The sequence below is a fragment of the Somniosus microcephalus genome, chromosome 1 (assembly GCF_052327205.1).
Source record: "Somniosus microcephalus isolate GS21.2 chromosome 1, FLI_Smic_1.0, whole genome shotgun sequence".
Classification (NCBI taxonomy): domain Eukaryota; kingdom Metazoa; phylum Chordata; class Chondrichthyes; order Squaliformes; family Somniosidae; genus Somniosus; species Somniosus microcephalus.
In genome coordinates this window covers 272783745-272801811 of record NC_140987.1, presented here as the reverse complement: position 1 = coordinate 272801811, position 18067 = coordinate 272783745, and positions in this window count along the sequence as shown.

The following is an 18067-nucleotide window of genomic DNA, read 5'->3' as shown; positions in this document are numbered from 1 at the left end:
AAGGAGAAAAACAGCACAAGTCTTGTTGTAAATTGTAGGAGTGGCGACTGATCATTTAGTGATCCTGGCTCTCACGGGACTTTATGCATCAAAGAGGGCCAGCTATTCTCACCCAATTCAATAAAGTCAACTGAAGAATATAATCAGGGCCGTGTGTTTATCACGAGTGCAAGTAAAATTATGATTGGCAGTGGGTGAGATAGTCGGAAAGCAATAGCTCCTAAAGGGCAAACTAATTCAAATCAGCTGCAACAAATCTACCAGCAATGAGAAGCAGCTGCAGAAATATGGGTAGAACTCCTTTGAAGGCAGCCCAGATACTCTCCTTAGGTACAGTAGAGGAGGGTAGCCAATTTGGGGTTGAGGGGAACCCTCCTCTGCTCCCAAGTGTACTGCGAGCATAACATGAGGTGATAGATCAAGTCAATCAGGTAATGGGTTAATAGGCTTGCACAGTGCTCGACATAGTTGATGTGTTCAAGTCTTGGAGTTGGACTTGAATCCACAACTCGAGGCATGAGTGTTACCAACTGAACCAAACTAATGGGGATTGATTCTTTCACATGCAGATCAATGAGACTGGTTAATCCGGAGGTTATATGTCCGGAATACTCGATCTAACGGCAAAAATCAGGGGCCGTTTTCTATACGTTTTTTTAGTTCTCGTTGCTTTTTTTTCCCCAATCAGGCACTGCAAGGTCTGTAGCTATAGCAACAGCTTCAGTTAGAGACGCTTGCAGCTGCAGCCGACTGTTTTGAAGCTGTTGCTAAGCAACAGGGTTTGTTGATTCACACGGAGCTTTTCAGTTCCGTATCTCTCAACATTAACACTGGTATGTCCGGCACTTTTGATGGTACGGCACCAGCTCGGTCCCATCAGTGCCGGATATCAGAACGTTTCCTGTACTCTGTATCTGTGTGGTGTCACCAGAAAGCAGGTAAGTGATTGGTTGGTGAATATTTCTCTCTTTTTTAAACTCTAACTCTGTGGTTTATAGTTTCTAGGGACTCTGTGGTATAGCGGGGACTTTTGGTAAACCAGGGCCCTTAAATATATCATTTATCTGTAGTGTAATTGGTGGGATTGATTTGTTTAATTTAATGTCAATTAATTAAAGGGTAAGTCATGGCAGGACAGCTCGGTGCCGTGGTATTCTCCTCCTGCGCTATGTGGGAACTCAGGGATACTTCCTCTGTCCCTGACAACCATGTGTGCAGGAAGTGTGTCCAGCTGCAGCTACTGGCAGACCACATTGCGGTGCTGGAGCAGTGATTGGATACATACTGGACCATTCACAATGCTGAGGACATCGTGAATAGCATGGTTAATCAGTTGGTCACGCCGCAGATAAAGGTGTCACAGGCAGAAAGGGAATGGGTGACCAGCAGTCAGAGTGGTATGCGCAGGCAGGTAGTGCAGAGATCCCCTGTGGCCATCCCCCTTTCAAACAGAAATACCACTTTGGATACTGATGGGGGGGATTGCTTACCAGGGGAAGGCAGCAGCAGCCAACTTCCTGGCACCAGGGGTGGCTCTGCTGCACAGGACGGGAGGAAAAAGAGGGGAGAGCTATAGTAATAGGGGATTCTATTTTAAGGGGAATAGATAGGCATTTCTGCAGCCGCAAATGAGACTCCAGGATGGTGTGTTACCTCCCCGGTGCAAGGATCAAGGATGTCTCAGAGCGGTTGCAGAACACCTTGGAAGGGGAGGGTGTACAGCCAGTTGTCGTGGTGCATATAGGTACCAACGTTATAGGTAAAAACTGGGATGAGGTCCTAAAAGCTGAATATAGGGAGTTAGGAGGTAAATTAAAAAATAGGACCTCAAAGGTAGTAATATCAGGATTGCTACCAGTGCCATGTGCTAGTCAGAGTAGAAATAGAAGGATATTGCAGATGAATATGTGGCTAGAGGAATGGTGCAAGGGTGAGGGATTCAAATTCCTGGGACATTGGAACCGGTTCTGAGGGAGGTGGGACCAGTACAAAACGGACGGTTTTCACCTGGGCAGGGCCGGGACCGATGTCCTAGGGGGAGTGTTTGCTAATGCTTTGGGGGAGGGTTTAAACTAAAATGGCATTAAACGGGAAATTAGAGAAGCGTGCAATAAGGGCACAGCAGCTATCATGGGTGACTTTAATCTACATATAGATTGGGCTAACCAAATTAGTAACAATACTGTGGAGGAGGAATTCCTGGAGTGTATACGGGATGGTTTCCTGGACCAATATGTCGAGGAACCAACTAGAGATCAGGCCATCTTAGACTGGGCATTATGTAACGAGAAAGGATTCATTAGCAATCTTGTTGTGCAAGGCCCCTTGGGTCGGAGTGATCATAATATGATAGAATTCTTCCTTAAGATGAAGAGTGAAATAGTTGACTCAGAGACTAGGGTCCTGAATTTAAATAAAGGAGACTACAATGGTATGAGGCACGAGTTGGGTAGGATTGATTGGGGAATGTCACTCAAAGGGTTGACGGTGGATGGGCAATGGCAAACATTCAAAGATCGCATGGATGAACTACAGAATTTGTTCATCCCAGTTTGGCATAAAAATAAAACAAAAAAGGTGACTCAACCGTGGCTAACAAGGGAAATTAGGGATAGCGTAAGATCCAAGGAGAGGACATATAAATTGGCCAAAAAAAATCAGTAAACCTGAGGATTGGGAGCAGTTTAGGATCCAACAAAGGAGGACAAAGGGATAAATTAAGAGGGGGAAAATAGAGTATGAGAGTAAGCTTGTAGGGAACATAAAAACTGACTGTAAAAGCTTTTATAGATATGTGAAAAGAAAAAGATTGGTGAAGTCAAGCGTAGGTCCCTTGCAGTCAGAATCAGGGGAATTTATAATGGGGAACAAAGAAATGGCAGAACAATTAAATACATAACTCGGTTCTGTCTTCACAAAGGAGGACACAACTAACCTCCCAAAGATGTCGGGGAAAATAGGGTCTAATGAAAGGGAGGAACTGATAGAAATCAGTATTTGTAGGGAAATGGTGTTAGGGAAATTGTTGGGATTGAAGGCCAATAAATCCCCAGGGCCTGTTAATCTACATGCTAAGGTACTTAAGGAAGTGGCCCTAGAAATAGTAGATGCATTGCTGGTCATCTTCCAAAATTTGATAGACTCTGGAACAGTACCCATGGATTGGCGGGTAGCTAATGTTACCCCACTGTTCAAAAAGGGTGGTAGAGAGAAAATGGGGAATTATAGACCGGTAAGCCTGACATCGGTAGTGGGGAAAATGCTAGAGTCCATTATAAAGGATGTAATAGCAGAGCACTTGGAAAAAAGTGACCGGATCGGACAAAGTCAACATGGCTTTATAAAAGGTAAATCGTGCTTGACTAATCTGCTGGAATTTTTTGAGGATGTAACTGGTAAAATAGATAAGGGAGAACCAGTGGATGTGGCGTATTTGGATTTTCAAAAGGCTTTTGATAAGGTCCCGCATAAGAGATTAGCGTGTAAAATTAAGTCAGATGGGATGGGGGGCAAGGTATTGGCTTGTATAGAGAACTGGTTGGCAGACAGAAAGCAAAGAGTTGGAATAAACGGGTCTTTTTCTGAGTGGCAGGCAATGGCTAGTGGGGTACTGCAGGGATCGGTCCTTGGACCCCAGCTATTCACAATATATATTAATGATCTGGACGAGGGAACTAGATGTAATATCTCCAAGTTTGCAGACGACACAAAGCTGGGTGGGCGTGTGTGCTGTGAGGAGGATGCTGAGAAACTCTAGTATGATTTGGACAGGTTGGGTGATTGGGCAGAAGGATACCAGATGCAATATAATGTGGATAAATGCGAGGTTATCCACTTTGGTGTCAAAAAAGGAAGGCAGATTATTATCTAAATGGCAATAGATTGGGAGAAGGGGAAGTGCAACGAGACCTGGGTGTCCTTGTGCACCAGTCGCTGAAAGTAAGCATGCAGGTGCAGCAGGCGGTTAAGAAGGCAAATGGTATGTTGGCCTTCATAGCAAGAGGGTTTGAGTACAGGAACAAGGATGTCTTGCTGCAGTTGTACAGGGCCTTGGTGAGACCACATCTTGAGTATTGTGTGCAGTTTTGGTCGCTTTATCTGAGGAGGGATGTTCTTGCCATGGAAGGAGTGCAGCGAAGATTCACCAGGCTGATACCTGGGATGGCAGAAATGATGTATGAGGAGAGATTGGGTCGATTGGGCTTGTACTCGCTGGAGTTTAGAAGAATGAGAGGGGATCTCATCGAAACTTATAATTTCTAACAGGACTAGACAGACTAGATGCTGGAAGGATGTTCCCGATGGTCGGGGAGTCCAGAACCAGGGGTCACAGTCTAAGGATAAGGGGTAAGCCATTTAGGACAGAGATGAGGAGGAATTTCTTCACCCAGAGAGTGGTGAACCTGTGGAATTCTCTTCCACAGAAGGCAGTAGAGGCCAATTCATTAAATATATTCAAGAAGGAGCTGGATATATTTCTTAAGGCTAAAGGGATCAAGGGATATGGAGAGAAGGCAGGAACAGGGTACTGAATTTGGATGATCAGCCATGATCTCATTGAATGGCGGAGCAGGCTCGAGGGGCCTACTCCTGCTCCTATCTTCTATGTTTCTATGTTTCCAGCATTTTCTGCCTTCATTGCAGCTTTCCAGGATTCCCAGTTTTCACATACGAGGCTACTGGGCAATTTGTCCATGAATGTCAATACTTCAAACTTTCTCTTTTTATCAGTGGTGCTGACGCTAAGGGACTCAGGACTGGAGGATCAACACAAAACTCCACCACCACCACCTGCTAAAATTGGGAATTCATCATCGTTACCTTTGTGCTGAACATATTGCAGATGAGGTTGCACGACCTGCTTTCCAGGGCTACTTCTCTGCTGTAAATCTAGACCAGACATTTACACAGCTTAATCCAAATTGAGCCTGCAGCCAGGTTGGAAATTTATTTAGCATTATTATATGTGGTGCATTTCGTACTTCAGTGTTAGATTATTGCCTTGAAAGGTAATTTGGAACATTAGCAGCTGCAGTTGCCCAAGGCTGCATGTACAAGTGCATAAATATATTTTTGAACATATCTTTGCATTTTCTTTTTCCAACAGATGGCATATTGTACATTTGGTTGTTAAGACTGCCCATGGTTTGCAGTAGAACACTAGGGCTGAAAGGCCTGCAAAAGTGTCCAAACTTAATTGCCAACCTTTGCCATCCCCTTGAAGGCTGGCATTGCCACACAGCCCTTTTACCCAGGTCAATGCCTGAGCACCCTCCAGATTCAGTGCCCACACTTGCCCCAATTCCCGTGACATTTCCGCTCTTTAACCTGTGTCGTGATTAAAAGAAAATACTTCACGAGAAGTTTCAACTTGCATTGTCAGCGTCCTGCGAGCTTCCTCTGTCTAACGTCTTTTTAAATTAACCATTAGGAGGATCTGCGTATCTGCATAATTTGGAGCCATTTCATTTTAAGCATTGCTTGCTCTGCAAGGGCAGACGTTCTTTCATCGCACTGCAGATACATAGGACGCAATGTAAAAGCCTGTGGGATCCAATTTATATCCCAAGAAAGGAGAGAGCTGACAATTTATCAATGATAAAGCTACTCTAGAGTCATAGTCAGCACCACAAGAGGGATATCAATTGAATCCCACAAGTCCTCATGTTCTGCTAATGATACACATCGGAAAGAGTAATTAAAATAGAATTATAAAAATTAGATGTAAATACTCATTCTTAAATAGGAATTGTATCGACATGTAGATTGCAGAGTGATTCTCGTTACACGCTTTCTCTCACTATGCCATCTGTTCTTAATTGTGATGTAAAAATATTCCCCTGTAATGATTAAGTTCAAATCACTTCGGGGTTGGAGTCATGCTATGCCATAGAACGAACGAATGTATTCGTTTTAATTGGGTTGATGTCTTCAATAAATTAGCAAGGGACTTTCATATCAACATGTTCATTAGTAATATTGGGACAGCTCAATTTCAAAGCACTTTACAAATATAACAGTGAATTTTCCGAGAAAAATGAGTGATGGAGACATTTTAAATTCAGATTAGACACTCTATCAACTTCAGGTAAATGTAATCAAGTTACAATCTTGATGCCAAATTAATTATTCATTCAACAATTCACTCTAAGTACAAACAAACACAACCAAACAATTGTCAGGAAGACATAATCGTTCATATTAAAGTTATTAAACTATAATTTACACTAAACTAACCTGTATCCTAACTCGCACCAAGTCCCGTTCACCCATCACCCCTGTGCTCGCTGGCCTACACTGGTCCGTCAACCCCCTCGATTTTAAAATTCTCATCCTTGATTTCAAAGCCCTCCATAGCCTCGCTCCTTCCTATCTCTGTAATCTCCTCCAGCCCCACAAACCCCCCTCCAGCAGCCCCCCGACCGAGATCTCTGCACTCCTCTAATTCTGGCCTTTTGCATATCCCCGATTTTTATCGCTCCACCATTGACGGCGTGCCTTCTGCTGCCGAGGCACGAAGCTCTGGAATTCCCTTCCTAAACCTCTCTGCCTCGCTGCCTCTCTCTCCTCCGTCAAGATGCTCCTTAAAACCTACCTCACCTGTCATAATCTCTCCTTATGCGGCTCGGTGTCAAGTTTTGTTTGATAATGCTCCCGTGGAACCCTTTGAGACGTTTTACTACATTAAAGGTGCTATATAAATGCAAGTTGTTGTTGCTCTGATAGGTCTCAAGAATGTGTCACTGTTTCGAGGATGAGATGAGCAGCGCAACAATTATATTCTAAATTAGAAAAGACAGAGACACGGATTATGTTCACCTCGGCGTTTGCCAGCTGCCAATTTCCTGTTTGATAAAGTGAATGGGCGGATCCTGGGTTGGTGAGTGCAGAAGTGGAAAACCCACAGAGGGACGTTCTGTACACGGATCTGGAAACGTACTCAGTTACAGTCAGTGCAAAGAAGTTTGATAAATTAGAATTCAGCAGGTGGAGCAACCGTATGCAATTCATTGAGGGAGCAAAGAGGCCTTAGAAAGGGTACAAGAGGAGATTTACCAGGATGTTACCAGGGATGAGGGACTTCAGTTGTGAGGAGAGGTTTGAAAAGTTAGGGCTGTTCTCCTTGGAATAGAGAAGGTTAAGAGGTGACTGAATAGAGGTTTGCAACATGATGAGAGGTTTTTGTTAAGTCCATGAATGATTGAGACACGGACCAGCAGGAGTGAAAACAAACATGTCTTTACTGGTGGAAGTCAATAGTGAAACGAACAAACAGAGGCTCTCTAGCACCTTTTATACAGGGGTGGTCACTGGTGGTACTACAGTCTGAGACCAGTTATTCTCTTAAAGGTACATACACAACAATTCCTCCCCTTTTAGATAAACAGTACATAGTTATCATTTAGTTGTTAAATGAATGCTAACTACAATCACAATTACTGTTGCTAGATACATTGGTTAAGTTTAAGCAATTATAAGTTCAGTCTTTGAGGAGGCTTCCTGACTCTGTCTGGATAACGCCTCTTTGGGGTATCAGGTTCTTCTGGCAATGTTGAGTCGGGATCAATGTCGAGTCGGGATCAATGTCGTTGTTTGGTTCATCTGCTACCAATATTACCGGTTCTGCGGTAGCTGCAATTGGAACATCGATTTCATTACCAGGTGTATCAGATCGTGGTGTGGAGTTGACGTTTTCCAGTGACTCTAGAATCTGGTCAGCATGGCGTCTTACAATGCTCTCCCCAACGTCCACGGTATACATGAGAGGTCCTTGTCGTGTACAAATCGTTCCTGGCTGCCATTTCTCAGTGCGGTAGTCCCGGGCCAAAACTGGTTGACCTATCTTAAAACTCCTGGTCAGCCTTTCATTCATATTCTGAAACTGCCTGTCCTCCACATCTCTTCGGACGTTTGGCTTAACCAAATCCAAGCGGCATCGTAGTCTTCCTTTGAAGAACATCATGGCTGGAGTTTGGTTGGTAACCACATGTGTCGCATTCCGGTAGGCAAACAAGAAGTTGTCCACCTTGTGTTGTAGGGGTATATCTTCATTACACATTGCCTTGATAGCCTTCTTGAATGTTTGGACAAACCTCTCGGCCAATCCATTAGTGGCTGGATGATATGGGGCAGATGTGTAATGCTTAACACCATTGTTCTTTAAGAACCTCCGGAACTCTTCAGACACAAACTGTGGTCCATTGTCAGAGCAAATCTGTTCAGGCAGCCCATTCCTGGCGAATATGGTTCGTAAAACTGTGATAGTTTTTTCCGTGGTGGTTGAGGACATTTTTATTACCTCTGGCCACTTTGAATGTGCATCCACCGCAATTAAAAACATCGAGTCCATGAAGGGACCAGCAAAATCAATGTGCACCCTTTGCCATGGAGATGAGGGCCACTCCCATGGATGCAGAGGAGCTTGTGGTGGGGCGTTTTGGACCTTCTGGCATCCTGCACAGCTCTTGGTCATCTCTTCGATTTCTCTATCGATTCCTGGCCACCACACAAACGCTCTGGCTAAGCTCTTCATTTTTACCCCACCCAGATGACCCTCATGAAGCTCATTGAGCACTCTATCCATCAACTTAGGTGGAATTACTACTCTGGATCCACACATCAAGGTTCCTCTGCACACTGACAGCTGTTCTCTTCTCGGTGAGAATGCTGGCAGCAGTGGTTCACCATGTGCTGGCCATCCCTTCAGCGTTAAATCATAGACCCGTGATAGTGTCGGGTCATTCCGTGTTTCCTTTTCTATGTTTGCATTCGTCACAGGGAGACATTCGACTATGGTCGAGTGGAATAACTCCATTGGATCCACTGCAAGGTCTTCTTCTTCCACCGTCGGCAACGGTAGACGTGACAATCCATCAGCATTTCCATGCTGTTTAGTTCCTTTGTACTCGATGTCATATTGGTGTGCCCCTAGGAAAAGGGACCATCTCTGCAGCCGTTGTGCTGTCATTATCGGTACGCCCTTCTGAGGGTTGAAAATGGAGACAAGAGGTTGATGATCGGTTAGTAGAGTAAATTTTTGACCGTGCAGGTAGTGATTGGACTTCTTCACCCCCCACACTAGGCTGAGGGCCTCTCTGTCAATCTGGGCGTAGTTACGCTCGGCAGAAGTTAACGAGCATGACGCAAAAGCTATCGGCCTCTCTAAACCATCAAGGAATTTATGTGACAGTACCGCCCCAATGCCGTAGGGAGACGCATCACACGCCAGTCTGATTGGCAGTGCTGGGTTGTAGTGAGCCAATACTTCTCTTGAAGTGATTAAGTCCTTACTCTTCTGAAAAGCACGCTTACAATCATCGCTCCATTTCCATGCTACCCCCGTTCGTAGCAGGGCGTTCAGTGGGTGCAGAATTGTCGACAAATTCGGCAAAAACTTATGATAGTAATTCACCAATCCGAGGAATGACCTCAGTTGCGACACATTTTCAGGCGCTGGGGCCTTAACAACCGCTTCAATTTTGTCAGGGGACTTATGTAACCCCTCTTCATCAATCACATGGCCACAATACGATATCTGTTTCTTAAGAAATTCGCACTTGGGGCGGTTGGCTCGCAGCCCATGTTCCCGTAGTCTAGTGAGCACCTGTTCTAGGTTGTTAAGGTGTTCACTGTCATCTTCACCTGTTACAAGGATGTCGTCCAAGTAACACTGAGTCCCCGGAATCCCTTGCAGGACTTGTTCCATCGCTCTTTGCCATATCGCCGGAGCCGATGCTACTCCGAATACCAATCGATGATACTGGTAAAGACCTTTGTGAGTGTTTATCGTGAGATACTTCCTGGAGGACTCTTCAACCTCCATCTGCAAATATGCTTGTGCTAGGTCAATTTTTGTAAAACGCTTCCCTCCAGACAGTGAGGCGAAGATGTCTTCTATCCTTGGAAGAGGATATTGTACTGTGTGAAGGACTGGGTTCACCGTCACCTTGAAATCCCCACAGATGCGAATCTTCCTTGGCTCTCCGGACTTATTCCTTAACGTTTTCTTCATGACAGGAACAATGGGTGTCGCCCACTCGCTCCAGTCGACCTTAGACAACACGCCCGCCTTCTCCAGATTCTCCAGCTCTGCCTCAACGGCTGGGCAATTGCTTTGAAAAACTTGGGAACTGCATTCTCTTCTATTTTTATCGAGGTGGTTACGCCTTTAAGCGTGCCCAGTTCTTGTTGAAATACCTCTTTGGCGTTAGCTAAGATTGTTGACAATCATCCAGGAGTGACGTCTTCATCTTTTTCACCGTCCACCGTCATTGTATGAATGGAATGCCAATCTAAGTTTATCTTCCTGATCCATTCCCGTCCCAATAACGGTGGTCCACCATTTGGCAGTATGTAGAGATACAATTTCCGTATTTTCTTGCCATTGTATTCGACAGGCACCCTTATTTTTCCTCTGGGGTATACTTTTTGCCCCGTATACATCATCAAGATGATGGATGTCTCTCTCAAGGGTATGTGTGAAAATAGCCGCTCGTAGTCTCGTCGATTCATGACGGTTAGCGCTGATCCTGTATCCAATTTCATTTTAACTTGGGACCCTGCTATCGTGAGGGTGACCCAAATGGTTCGGTGATCCTCTTTTGTGATTACTTTGTGAAGTTTGAGACAGCTTAGTCTCCTGTTTCTGGATTCACTATCGCTCATCTGGTCTTCGGAACTACTGTCCGTCATCTTTTGTACTTTCTTGTACGATTCCTTAGTAGCCTTTTTGTTGTCGCTGGTCTTCTTCCCAGACCTGCAAACTCGTGCAATGTGTCCAATCTTCCCGCATTGCCTGCATATTTTGTCTTTGGGCCAGCAGTCCTTCTGGTCATGGTTAGTTCTGCTGCAGCGATCACATTTTGCAAATCCCCGTGTCATTTCGTGGGTGCCGTATTCCTGTGGTTTTTGTTGAATTTCTGCAGCTCCCCTGGCTGCTGCTTCATACGATACTACCATGCTGAAAGCCTTATCCAGCGTCAGCTCTTTTTCTGAGAGTAACTTCTTCTGTGTTCCTTCACTCAGGAGTCCACAGACAAATTTGTCCTGTAGGGTATCTGCCAGTCCTGCTCCGAACTGGCAGTGCTTTGATAGCTTGCATAGTTCCGTAAGATACTCAGCATTGCTCTCATCTTTGTGCTGAGTTCTCCTGTGGAATTTAAATCTTTCCGCTATCAACAGCGGTGCAGGGTTTAAGTGTTCCTGTAGGACAGCAACAATTTCGTTAAAACTCTTCGCCTTCGGTTTGGCTGGAGTAATCAGGTCCCGCAATAGGCCGTACGTTCTAGCGCCCATTAAGTTTAGCAATATCGATGCCTTTTTCCCCTCCGCTATTTCGTTTACCTCGAAATATACCTTGACTCTTTCCACATACGTGGTCCAGTCCTCTAATGTATTATCAAAAGCAGTGATACAGCCAGTCTTCGGCATCTTGCAAATCTAAAATGGCGCCTCCCGTGCTTTGCCTTCTTCCCCGCTGTTGTTAGCGCTGCTTTCCACGGTTTCTTGCGCATTAAATATTGATTCTTTTTCTTTTATTATTTTCCCATCGTGGAGCGGACCCTCTGGGACACTTCCCTCCCTCTTCTTAGGTCCGAACGCTGCCCGGCTTCGAAGCACCGGCCGCGCCCTGTGTGCTCCACCCTCTCTCTCTCTCTCTTTGCTTCCCGACTCGCTGCCCGGCCCCGTTAAAAAGCCACCCGATCGAGCTTCAGCCAGCCGCAGCCCAGGAAGGATCAGAGCACTACCTGCCACCAGCCCGATTAGCTGGGAAACCACAGACCGAGGAACCCAGCCTGGCTCTGGACAGTCTCTCCTGCAAGTTTTCAAACCGATGATTGACAGTCGACGCCCATTTCTCGAGTTTCTTTGGACTCTATTTTTTTTTTTCTTTCTTCTGGCTCCGACCTTCAACAACGTCGTCTGAGGTGCTGCCGAGTTGCAGGTAAGTTTGTTTCTTACTCGTTGCCAGTGTTAAGTCCGTGAATGATTGAGACACGGACCAGCAGGAGTGAAAACAAACAAGTCTTTACTGGTGGAAGTCAATAGTGAAACTAACAAACAGAGGCTCTCTAGCACCTTTTATACAGGGGTGGTCACTGCCGGTACTGCAGTCTGAGACCAGTTATTCTCTTAAAGGTACATACACAACAGTTTTGATAGAGTAGATAGAGGAAAAACTATTCCTTATGGTGAGTGGGTCAATAACCAGAGGTCATAGGTTCAAAATCATTGGCAAAAGTTCTAGAGGGGTGATGAAGAGAAATCTTTTCACTGAGAGTTGTCAGGATCTGGAACACTCAACCTGAAAAGGTGGTGGAAGCTGATTCTGTAAATAATTTTAAAAGGGGGTTGTCCGGTACTTGAGGATGAGGAACTTACAGGGTTACGGACAAAAGGCGGGGGAAGTGGGACTAAACACAACTGCTCTTTCAAAGAGCCAGCACAGGGACGACGGGACGAATGGCCTCCTTCCGTGCTGTAGGTTTCTATGATTTCTATGAAATGCTAGTACAGGTCCGGCTGGAAGATGATGATTTCTCTATTTTAATCATTTAGTGGACTCTTTTTTTCCCTCTGGTTGTACTCTAGCGATTATTGTGTAAAGCAGTTTGTCCTTTTTGTGGACGAGGTGAGGCCGCTGTATTATGTAACAGATTTAGGGGTTGCCCGAATAGGATTGCCCCGGAGTCTCCAGGAATTGAAGATTAATCTCCAGGACACTGCTGGGAGCAACCGCGGAGAAAAATCATCGGGGCATTAAAAAAAAATTACCTTTTTTGCTCATTTTCTTTGAACACTTTATCAGTTATAAAAATATTGGATGAAAGGCTGTTTAGGTGGCAGCCAAGTATGATCCAAATGGGTAACAAAGGAGTTGACATTAAACCCCCCCCCCACACAGCGGGTGGGAGAGGCTCGGGGAGAGTTAAAAATGGAAACACTTGTAGGCCAAAGAGGAGCAGGAGTACATCCCCCCGGCCCCTCAAGCAAACCTTCGGCCTACCTTCTGCCCATCGCAGCCTGTCCTCACTGCTGCAATTAGCCGAACCCCCCTCCAACCTCCGATCTTTCCCTCCCAATTGCCGGGCTCTGACCCCCACCCACCATGCCACCAAGCCCCTGTGGCCTCCTGTTGCTGTGAATCTGGCCGGCTGCCAGACAGGAAACGGAAGAAGAAAATGGTAATGAGGTCCTGCTGTTAAATCCAGCAGGATCTCCACGTTCCCAGATTCCCCGCCCCCGCCATCATACTCCCCTGCTCCCTTCCCGCCTCCCGGTAAATATTAATGCCAAAGAGTCTGTTTGTTCATTTCCAGATTGGTGTGGGAAGGCGGGGCATCGCGAGGATGGGCGTGCCGGGCCATCAATGACGGAGGCGTGCGGGTGGAGTAGTTGGAGGCAGGAGTTCATGTGATGAAGCCTCCAGGGTAATGCCAACCAGAGATGGTAACCCTAAACAGGTTGTATGAGCAGGGTCAAAGGCCGTGCGGGTCGTTTTGGCTGTGAGTGTATTTATGGGTGCGACTGCTTTGCCTTTTTCTAAATTTTCTTCTTTCAACAAAGAAAACCTCCCAAAAAAAGTTGCTACCTGAACTCCTTTACACAAGTAAAACTTCCATAAAAATTCTATCACAGAAATGTCTAAGAAAAAATAATCTAGCATACAAGCCCATCAAAACAAATCCACAGAACTTTGAAGATGGTGTTCCCTACACCCAGGTCCGAGTCATCGGAATATATGACAACAATAACAACTTGCATTTATATGGTGTCTTTAACGTGATACAACATCCCAAGGCACTTCACAGGAATGTTATCAAACAAAATTTGACATCGAGCCACATGAGGAGACATTCAGGCAGGTGACCAAAAGCTTGGTCAAACAGGTAGGTTTTAAGGAGCGTCTTAAAGGAGGAGAGAGAAGTAGAGAGGCGGAGAGGTTTAGGGAGGGAATTCCAGAGATTAGGGCCTAGGCAGCTGAAGGCACAACTGCCGATGGTGGAGCGATTAAAATCAGGGATGCTGGTCAGAATTAGAGGAACGCAGGTATCTCAGAGGGTTGTAGGGCTGGACAATGTTACAGAGGTAGGGAGGGGCGAGGCCACGGAGGGATTTGAAAACAAGGATGAGAATTTTAAAATCGAGGCATTGCTTAACCGGGAGCCAATGTAGGTCAGCGAGCACAGGGGTGATGGGTGAAAGGGGTTTGGTACGTTCACCAGGAATCAGTATATCGAGAACAAAAGTGCACCCAGCACTGACCCCCTGGGGAACCCCACTTTTAAAACTGTTTACCCTAACTCAGTATCCTGTTTCTTAACCAATTTTCAAACCATGCTGCTCAATTTTCTTCGATACTATATACCTTCAATTTTCTAAAAAGCCTCTTGTGAGCTTTCTGAAAACCCATATTGCTTGCATTCAGATGCCATGGGGGTCATTTTGGATTTGGGGAATGATGTGATATGGATGATCTCGATTCAGTCGCCTGTTATACATCTCTTCCCGATTTTCATTTCCACAATCAAAACTGGGAGAGATGTATATCGGATGGCTGAATGGACATTACCCGTTTTTCATTTATTACGCAAAGTTAAAATGAGCCGTCTTGACTCTCCCTAAGCCTCTATAACCGCCCCCTTTCATGTGCCCCCTTTTTTTTTTTTAGCCCTCTGCCTATTCTGCTGAACTCTTAACAATGCTTCAATTATCGTCGGTCATCTTGCAGACAAAATTCAAGCGATTTTGAGTTCTTACATGTGTGATATCAACAAATTTTGAAAAAATGTATGAAAAATATTCTCGGTGGGTGGGGGGGGTGGGGAGGGAAAAAGCATTACAAAACAGTACTATAAAAGCACTGGAAAAATAAAAATAATAAAAGCATGTGTCCCTTTAAGAACATCATCATATATGGGCGAGCAAAGACTGTTGGGCAATCTCCTCCTAAACAGATGGAACATCATGTTAGACACCATTACCATCTTTTAACATTTGTTATAATATTCAAATGAAGCGCTCGCATGCCTTTTCTGCATCTGTCGGACCGATACCACCGGCCACAAAAGCAAGCTTCATAATTCAGGAGCGTTAACGAGGTTATCGCTGAAGAGCTTTTGCCAAGTAGATGTCTCTATTTGTCTGTTTAGTGGCAAAAGAAAGAGCAAAATACCCATAGCATTAAAGAAAAGAAAGCAAATCAAAGTTGTTCAATTGTGATCCCTAGGATTTGGGAAGGTGAAAATATTAAACTTCTCAAACCCAATCCCAATCCGCCCATTTCCGGTTTTAACGGAGGTTAATCAAGCAGGTCAGGCGGGGTGGAGTGAGTGATCAATCCGCTCTCAGTAGGCAGGTAAAGGCTGCGTGCCTCCATTTCAACTGGATTGTTATTTTTAGGCCAGGTTTCCTGGGGCTTGGTAATCACGGCAGGTAACAGCACAAGAGAAGGGCTGAAATTCAGGAGGCAAGTGCATTTATTGCACTGTTTGTGGGCCAGGAGGAGCAGGAGTGTTTCCTGCAGGCCCAACACGCTTACCGCCATGTGATCGGAACGCCACAATTGGTCGGCTCACCTGTGATCTCTGTATCGCCCCCGCGATGTCCGTATATCCACCCCCCCACGTTGTCTGTATACCCCAGCGATGTCCAAATTCCCCCATCCCATGATGTCCAACAACCCCTGCACCCCTGCCTTCCCGGTCGCCGAATAACCTGGCATTTGCTCCCCGGCTGCTTTCCCTGTCAATCAGGTGGGAAACATATTGAACAAAATTGAAAAGATGTCCTGCGGTTAATTTCAGCATGACGTGACTTCTGGGTTTCCTGTCCGGAAATCCTATCCCCCCACCACCGCCCAGCTCTCTTCCCAGCTCTGATTAAATATCGGTGCCCAGGAATCAGTTATCGTGACCCCTCATAGTGCCACCTGCAGCTGCATTACCTTCGGAACGTTGCAATCACTCACCACTCTTAACATGAATACATGTATGGATTTTGAATTTCTTTAACAAATAGATTAGGCGGCATATAATGACACCACAACTCCACGCCAGAATGGAGATGATTAGGTAATTCCCTCCGTCAATCACTGCTGTAAGTGACTGGGATTGATCTAACGCACAGAATTTGTATTATGTAACTAGCCTCCAGTCACTGCATTTTGCTGGAGGAATAATCCTGCTGTACTCAGGAAACTCCTGTTTGTTATAATTTCAGTCACGAGTTTGGAAACTCCCGTGAAATAAAGCCACAAGTCCCACCCCACCTCCAACTCTTTGGCTGACACAGTGGTGTCAATATTCACTCCGAAAAGATTAAACTTCCTTCTTATAAGAAACGCAATCTAAGACAAATAAATCCAATTTGGTCTAAATTAATGAACTACCTCTTCCAGCCCCCCAACCCCACAACCCACCAAGATATCTCACTCCTCTAATTCTGCCCTCTTGAGCTTCCCCAATTTTAAATCGCTCCACCAGTGATGGCCATGCCTTCAGCTGTCTAGGCCCCAAGCTCTGGAATTCTTTCCCTAAACCTCTCTGCCTCTCTACCTCTCTCTCCTCCTTTAAGATGCTCCTTAAAACCTACTTCTTTGACCAAACTTTTGGTCACCTATCCTAATATCTCCTTATGTGGCTCGGTGTCAAATTTTGTCTGATAATACTCCTGTGAAACACCTTGGGCATTTTACTACGTTAAAGGTGCTATATAAATACAAGTTGTTGTTGTTGTTCTTGAACTATGTTTGACAGCTTTGTTATCCCCTCAGGAATCTCTGATTGAACATTAACAATAGCGTGAAACGGAACAAAAAAGCTACATTTCAGTTTTAAAGTTTAAGAAAGGAAAGCGTCAAACCTCACAGGATAACCCATTGTAAGATGTTACACAGAAGCACTCTTCAACAGAGAGAACCGTTTCCTTCTTTTGGTCATCCTGGCAACAGAAGCTAAATGGGAAAAAAGAAACAAACGAAAGGCTTGCATATCGCGCCTTTCACGACCACCGGATGTCCCAAAGCGCTTTACAGCCGATGAAGTACTTTTTGAAGTGTAGTCACTGTTGTAATGTAGGAAACACGGCAGCCAATTGGCACACAGCAAGCTCCCACAAACAGCAATGTAATAATGACCAGATCATCTGTTTCTGGTGATGTTGATTGAGGGATAAATATTGGCCAGGACACTGGGGATAGCTCCCCTGCTCTCCTTCGAAATAGTGCCATGGGATCTTTTATGTCCACCTGAGAGAGCAGACAGTGCCTCAGTTTAACATCTCATCCAAAAGACGGCACCTCTGACAGTGCAGCACTCCCTCAGTACTGCACCGGAGTGTCAGCCTAGATTTTTGTGCTCAACTCTCTGGAGTGGGACTTGAACCCACAACCTTCTGACTCAGAGGCAAGTGTGCTACCCACGGAGCCACGGCTTTGTGAAAGGCTGTGTAGTAAATGGGTCCGGGTGATTTTGAAAATGTTTTTAATATGTGAATTTACTAATGCTGTTTGAGATATTTTAATAGAAATCACTGCGCTGGCTTTGCTGTGTGTCGTGTATAAGCATGTTAAGACAAAACATTTATGTTTCTCCATAATTGATAGAACCAGAGAACTGTGACAGACACTCTACAATTAGAATCGGGCGATTTGATCCCTACTTGCTCAGCAGAATCCTGCCAAGTGGGCGGTTAAAATCACCCTGGCTCTTACTTGTCCGAAAGCCGCCCTGATCGCAACATCTGTATTTTTAACCTGCTCTCCTGAACAGGCAGTAAGGACATGCTCCTGGAGCCAATAGGGTCCTTCTTTACATATGCATGTTGCGGCCCGATTACATCATTGAAAACCGAGTGTAACTTTAACACAGGCCTGAGCGGGGAACTCACCTGGAGTTAAAATTGGGGCTATATGAATGATACAGCACAGAAGGCAGCCATTCGGCCCATTGTGCTTATGCCTATTCTCTGAAAGAGCTATCAAATTAGTCCCACTCCCCTGCTCTTTCCCCATAGCCCTGCAACTTTTTCCTTTTTAATAGAGATCCAAATGCCTTTAGAAAGCCAC